Here is a 6,052-nt window from a genome sequence, read left to right on the forward strand (position 1 = left end):
CCCTCTCTGGCTTCAAGTGAAACAGCTAATCAGTTTAAAGGAACTGTTGCTTGCTAGAATTTGGCTCCTTCTTATCTCTGCTACCTAATTCACGTGTGCCCTCCTGGACAAATGCTTTAATCCCACTCTGAGACATTATTGACTGTTCTTCCCATCAGGATTGTGTTGTTTGAGTCAAGGTCCTCTGCTCATTTTTGCACATTCAGTATGTTGTTAATTTACTGTGCGTCTGTTTTCTGGCTACCCACTGTTGTGGGTTTCCCGTTCCGTTGTTTTTCATCATGCCTTATGCCAGAGTGTTAATGGAATACAGATTTCTGAACAAAGAGATCCCAATGATTAGGGGTTTTTTATTTTTTTGTTGTGGGTTGTTTTTTTTTTAAGCCTTCTCATGAATAAGAATCTGAATTTATCAAGGCCAGAGGCAATCCGACACAATTCAATTTCTTTGCTCCTTCAGCTGTCTCTGTTCCTGGAAAACCACAAATTGAGGTAGTTAAAACAAGAGACTAGGCATGACAGCCCAAAACTAGAAAACCCCAGAATTGGATATAAAGTTGGATAGTGAGAACAGATGTTGTTCAACTCTCGGGGCCACAGAACAGCTCACCCAGGGACGTTGGGGAAAGCTGTAGGGGTAAAAGTGTCCAAGGAAAATTGGATGCAGAGAAATTTGATATTTCAAGTCAGGAGAGACGGAACGTTGTTTCAGCCTTCTGAGGGCTGGTTGGTCTGTGTGAAGTGATCGGCTGTAAATGGTTGTGTCCACACCGCACAACCCACCATCCTGGGTTGCACTACTTGGATTCCTTTTTGTCCATCTCCATTGACAGGCAAATGGACCATGGACCTGAACTCCCCTCGTAACGCAAATCCGGAAGGACTGTCTCAAGGGGTGAGGCATGTTGTAGGGGAAAAGGGAAGAGATTTGCATTGTCCTTGTCCCTCCTGTACCTGTTCTGTGGACAGAGGACTTCTTTTTAGGGCTAACAATTCAATACCTGTCAGCAACTTTAGTGTTTGACTCACCTCTCTCTTAAAAGAAACCTAAAGAAATTACGATAAAACCACTCCTGCACTTGTTCAGGAATCAGATGGCCTGGGAGGTCCTTCCCAGCCTATGAGGGCTGCAGAGTACTGCTCTTCACACTCCCTGAAGTATGAGATCTACCTGATGGAACTGTCCTTTAGTTTGTATTGTTTACATCCAGGCAAAGTCACCTTCTTAGGAATGCGCTGTCAGAATTAAAATCTCCACTAGCTGGGTAGCGAAAGGGGAGGGTTATATTGTAGGAAGACCCTGGCCATGTAGGAATTCACTTCAGTTACTCTGGTGCACCCCAAGACTGTTTAGAACTTCTTGGTGAGATCTGGGACAGAGAAGGCTGCTCGCCTGGTGCGGTAACTGAGGCTCTTTGAGGTGTGTCCCCCTGTGGATGCTCCATTTCAGGTGTTGGTGCATCTGGCCGCTGTTGCTTGGAGATTTTCAGTAGCCGTGTCCATCGGGGTCACACATGCACCGTAGCTGTCTCAAGGCAGCGTTGGCTTGGCAACTCTTTTGGCGCGCGTGCAACCCAACCCCCTCAGTTCGTTCTCAACCACCCTCGGCCTGAGACGGACACTCCTTGTGTGTCTGGTGCCCCGCTGAGTCGCACATCCCTCAAATCTGCACTCCCTGTAGTAACCGAAAGGCAAGAGCCAGGCATGACCACAATCTCCACCTCAAACTGGTTCTTATGGAGAAATCACTCCAACCACACAAACTGGGACGACAGACCACCTCCCCTGTGGCTCCCCATCGGCTTCAGAACTGACTAAAGACTGGGCTCACTCAAAAGTTTTGAGGAAAAGAACATCGACCTCTCTGCGGAGAGAACTGCCCCAAAAAATAAAAAGACAGTCTCTCCTGCTGGGTCGCTGTCCTCGGTGCTGACACCACACCATTGAGGCATTGGGCACCTCTGGTACCATCTGCCCCAGGACCTCTGCCAAGCCCAAGGCGAGGGACAGGAAGTCAAGGCATAAACATAGACATGCCTCCTCCATGGCACCGACCACACCAGTGCAAGAAACAGCACCGAGACTCTCACCGACGGTCGTGGTGAGATGAGGCATAGAACACAAACCCTCCCTATCTAAGGGTGCTGGACACTGACACTTAAGCCAAAGGAGAATTTGCATTAGGAGCCAGAATTGTGCCTGTGACACAACTGAGCCAATCAGATTTTTATCTCTACTCTACAAACTAATGAGTTCACCACAGTATTCTGAATAAGGTGTGTCCAACTTCTATTAGCAATGCCCGCTTAGGAGCTTCTGGTTTTGAATGCAGATTAACCAAGGCTAACTGGTCAGATGGGCTTCAGAGATTATTATTCTCAATGCAATAACCACAGCAGAAGCTGGTATTGATTCAGACTCCTTCGCAGCTGCAAAGAGATTGCTGGTTCTTTAACAAACAATAACCACTTGGCTTAATGCGGAGGGGGCTGGGCCAATCCAGGTCCTTACTAGATTGCTATATTATCTCTGTTTCCACTGCCAGACCCCCAGAAAAGTTTCCATTTTTAGAGAGATTAGCTCATGAACTGGCAGAAGATGCCAGACTGTTCCCATGGTATTGGGGTAAAATACAGTCTTTGTAAAAGTTACACTGAGTGAACTGATCATAGAATATCAGGGTTAGAAGGGACCTCAGGAGATCATCTAGTCCAACCCCCTGCTCAAAGCAGGACCACTCCCCAATTTTTGCCCCAGATCCCTAAATGGCTCCCTCAAGGATTGAACTCAGAACCCTGGGTTTAGCAGGCCCATGCTCAAACCACAGAGCTATCCCTCCCTGCAAACATCATATCCCTGCATTGGCTGGGAATCGAACCCAGGTCAACTGCTTGGAAGGCAGCTATGCTCACCACTATACAACCAATGCACCACAGATGTTGTGATTTTGCGGGGGGGGGGGGGTTGTTTTTGTTTTTTTAAATTAACCCTCCTGAACAAGTGAGGTTGGTTGAAGTGACTTTGTTTTTCTGGATCCTCTAGGCTAACAAATATTGGCAGTAGGTCAACAAAAAGGGGATGGAGATTGATAGATAGATAGATATGAGAGAGAGAGAGAATATAGTCATTGGGCTTTTTGTCATCAACACAGTTTTAAAGATGCACTTGCTGTTTCTAGTCACTGAATCATTCACAGGGTTGCCAAAAGTGTCCCCAGTGAGAAGGCAGGGGGGCTCCAAGCCTGTCCAGGCACCCCATTAGAAGAGAGGCTTACAGACCCTGAGCTCACCAGGACATCTAGGACATCCTTTGCCCAGCTCTGTGAAAATTGCAGAAAGTGCTGGTGCTCACAGACTCTAGAGCTGACTAATGAGTGAGGAGTTATTGAGCCAGTGCAGGAATTGCCTGGTCAAATTCCTTGCAGGGAGGTCAGACTAGATGATCATAATGGTCCCTTCTGGCCAGAAAGTCTGTTTTGCAGTCATACTGAAGCCACTGGGAGTTGGTGTTTGCTCAGAATCTCTGGTGACTTATTTCAGCTCCTAAATGAGGATCTGGTCTAGGTGCCTAACTTCAAGCATCTGACTTTGAAAACATTATACTATATCATTTGGACGTGACAACTGTGTGATCTGTTGTGGAACTATGTGACAAAATGCAATCAGGCATGTCTGGACAGCTCCCCTGCCTTCTGCCCACTGCTCCATCTCTACCATAACTGCTGTGAACGTTCCAAGCCTTTCAGCCAGCAACTTTTGGGGGGTTTGTAACAATTTGTCACACCAATTTTCTTTCATTTTTTCCAAATGTGGCGCTTCTCTCAAAGTGACCTTGATCCTGAGGTGCAGAGCAGGGGCCATTCAGTCCAGGACCAAAATAACAAGTTTAAGATCCAGCATCTTATCAGCCATTGGGATTAGAAATAGGAGCTTCATAGCACTAAAGAATGCTAAATAACTCTTCCCTTTCCGATTGTATGAGATGTTTGTTTCTCGGCTGAATACACTGTGAGAGATCAGACCTTAAAAAGGAGACCTTCGGCTGCACAGAGAAGCTAGCTGGAAAGCTCTTTTAAAAAATGATTTCAAAGCTTTATTAGTTTCCCTCTCCCCGTAAGGCCTGTACAGGTGGATTCATGGTACTAAGACTGGCTTTATAGCCAAAGGAATGCAAAGAACAGTACTGCTGGGAACATTTTAAAATACTTCCCAGGAGAATGAGATGGCCTATATGGGCTAGGTGATGGTGTGGTATAAATGTTTCACTGGCCCTTATAAATAATGCAGCCCCCACAAAATCATGTGGATAAAACCTTTGATCAAAGCTGTATTTTTATAGCGAATACAGTCAAACCCTGATCCCATTACTTAGGAGCCTGAAGGAATCAATGGGATGCCTCATGGGAGTAAGGAAAGTGGGATCTGCCTCTGTGACATTTGCTTGCATAACACCTAGCACAGTTGGCCCCCAACATAAGCAAGGCCTCTGATATTGCAGAAGCACCTATTGTTAATAGCCATATAACCTTAGGTTTTCCCCATTTCAAAATGTGATTCTTTTGGTGGAGGGTTGTGGGAGGGGCAGAGGAGGATGCTGTGCTGGTGATTATGCTCTTTGGTTTTGCATAGATATGGATAGTGTTATTCGCATGAGAGAAACTTGTGGAATGTAGAGATCAGTAGCCCTAGAGAATGAAGTCTCCTGTCTGTCTATAGAAAGGATCAAGCATGGGAAGTAGCAGTTACATGTTTGCCATGAACCACCCACTCGTGTACAGCGGGACTGGGATTTTCAAAGGAATTTAATGGAGGTAAGCACCCAACTCCCTTAGACTGGGATTTCCAAACGGGCATAGATACTTAGCTCAGCCATGGAGGGAACACTTCTAGGGGGCTGTGGGAGGAGTTAATTCTCCCTGGCCCAGTCAGTCCATGACCTCTCTACCGAGATTACCGACTAGGGGGCCTAGGGTGATGTAAACCAGCAGGCAGAGCACCGGGGAGAGCCACAACTGGCCTTGCGAAAGCAGCTCTCAGAGGGAGCATCATAGCCGTGCCGGAGCTTGAGGATTTGGAGAGAGTAGAGCATTAAGCTCGTCCTCCGGAGAAGAGAGGCTTCATCAAATTCTTATGCTGTCTCAGTTTCCTCATGTTAACTCTTGATGCAAGTTCTGCGCCATGTTTGCTCACGTTACCGGGCCACACAGCTTTATCTTACATTTGACCCAAATGTGGGGGGGGAAAGAGCAACTTAAAGTCTATATTACAGCCTTAGCGTGCCTTCTGTCCCAGCAGGAGAATGCCACTCTCTAACACAGAGCTGTAGGGGTTGAAGTATAGTCTGGGTTTGTGTTTGTTTAAATACTTTGTCAGGCACAAGCACTGTGTATATATCTTTGTCTCTCCCGCAACAAAAATAATCCGGCTACAATCAAAACTTGGCCCTTGTTATCTTGACAGTTATGATGATGATGGATGAAGATGGGTTTAGCAGATCAAACACAAGACAATCTGTACTGCAGAACAAACCACCTTAGATTTTTAAATGCCAATGTGACATCTGGTGTACTCAATAAAGCAAATCACTTTAAAATTCCTCCACTGTCCCCTAACCCCACCGCTTCTTTTCCTTCTTTAGAGAATCATGGGATTAGAAAGGACAGCAAGGGCCTTTTAGTCTAACCCCCAGCCCAGATGCAGGATTTATAAATTAATGCATCCGATGAAGTGAGCTGTAGCTCACGAAAGTTTACGCTCAAATAAATGTGTTAGTCTCTATGGTGCCACAAGTTCTCCTGTTCTTTTTGTGGATACAGACTAACACGCCTGCTACTCTGAAACCTATAAATTAATAGAATCATAGAATCATAGAATATCAGGGTTGGAAGGGACCACAGAAGGTCATCTAGTCCAACCCCCTGCTCAAAGCAGGACCAATTCCCAGTTAAATCATCCCAGCCAGGGCTTTGTCAAGCCTGACCTTAAAAACCTCTAAGGAAGGAGATTCTACCACCTCCCTAGGTAATGCATTCCAGTGTTTCACCACCCTCTTA

The 6,052-nt window shown here is 46.0% G+C and overlaps 1 non-coding gene across 1 annotated transcript; it reads right to left on the reverse strand.

Moving 5' to 3' along the window:
* Positions 1-2,857: 2,857 nt before the first annotated feature.
* On the reverse strand, positions 2,858-2,929 carry TRNAG-UCC (transfer RNA glycine (anticodon UCC)). The gene has a single exon. It is a non-coding gene; the product is annotated as a tRNA-Gly (tRNA).
* Positions 2,930-6,052: the final 3,123 nt, after the last annotated feature.

The sequence above is a fragment of the Lepidochelys kempii genome, chromosome 16 (assembly GCF_965140265.1).
Source record: "Lepidochelys kempii isolate rLepKem1 chromosome 16, rLepKem1.hap2, whole genome shotgun sequence".
In the NCBI taxonomy this organism is placed as follows: Eukaryota; Metazoa; Chordata; order Testudines; family Cheloniidae; genus Lepidochelys; species Lepidochelys kempii.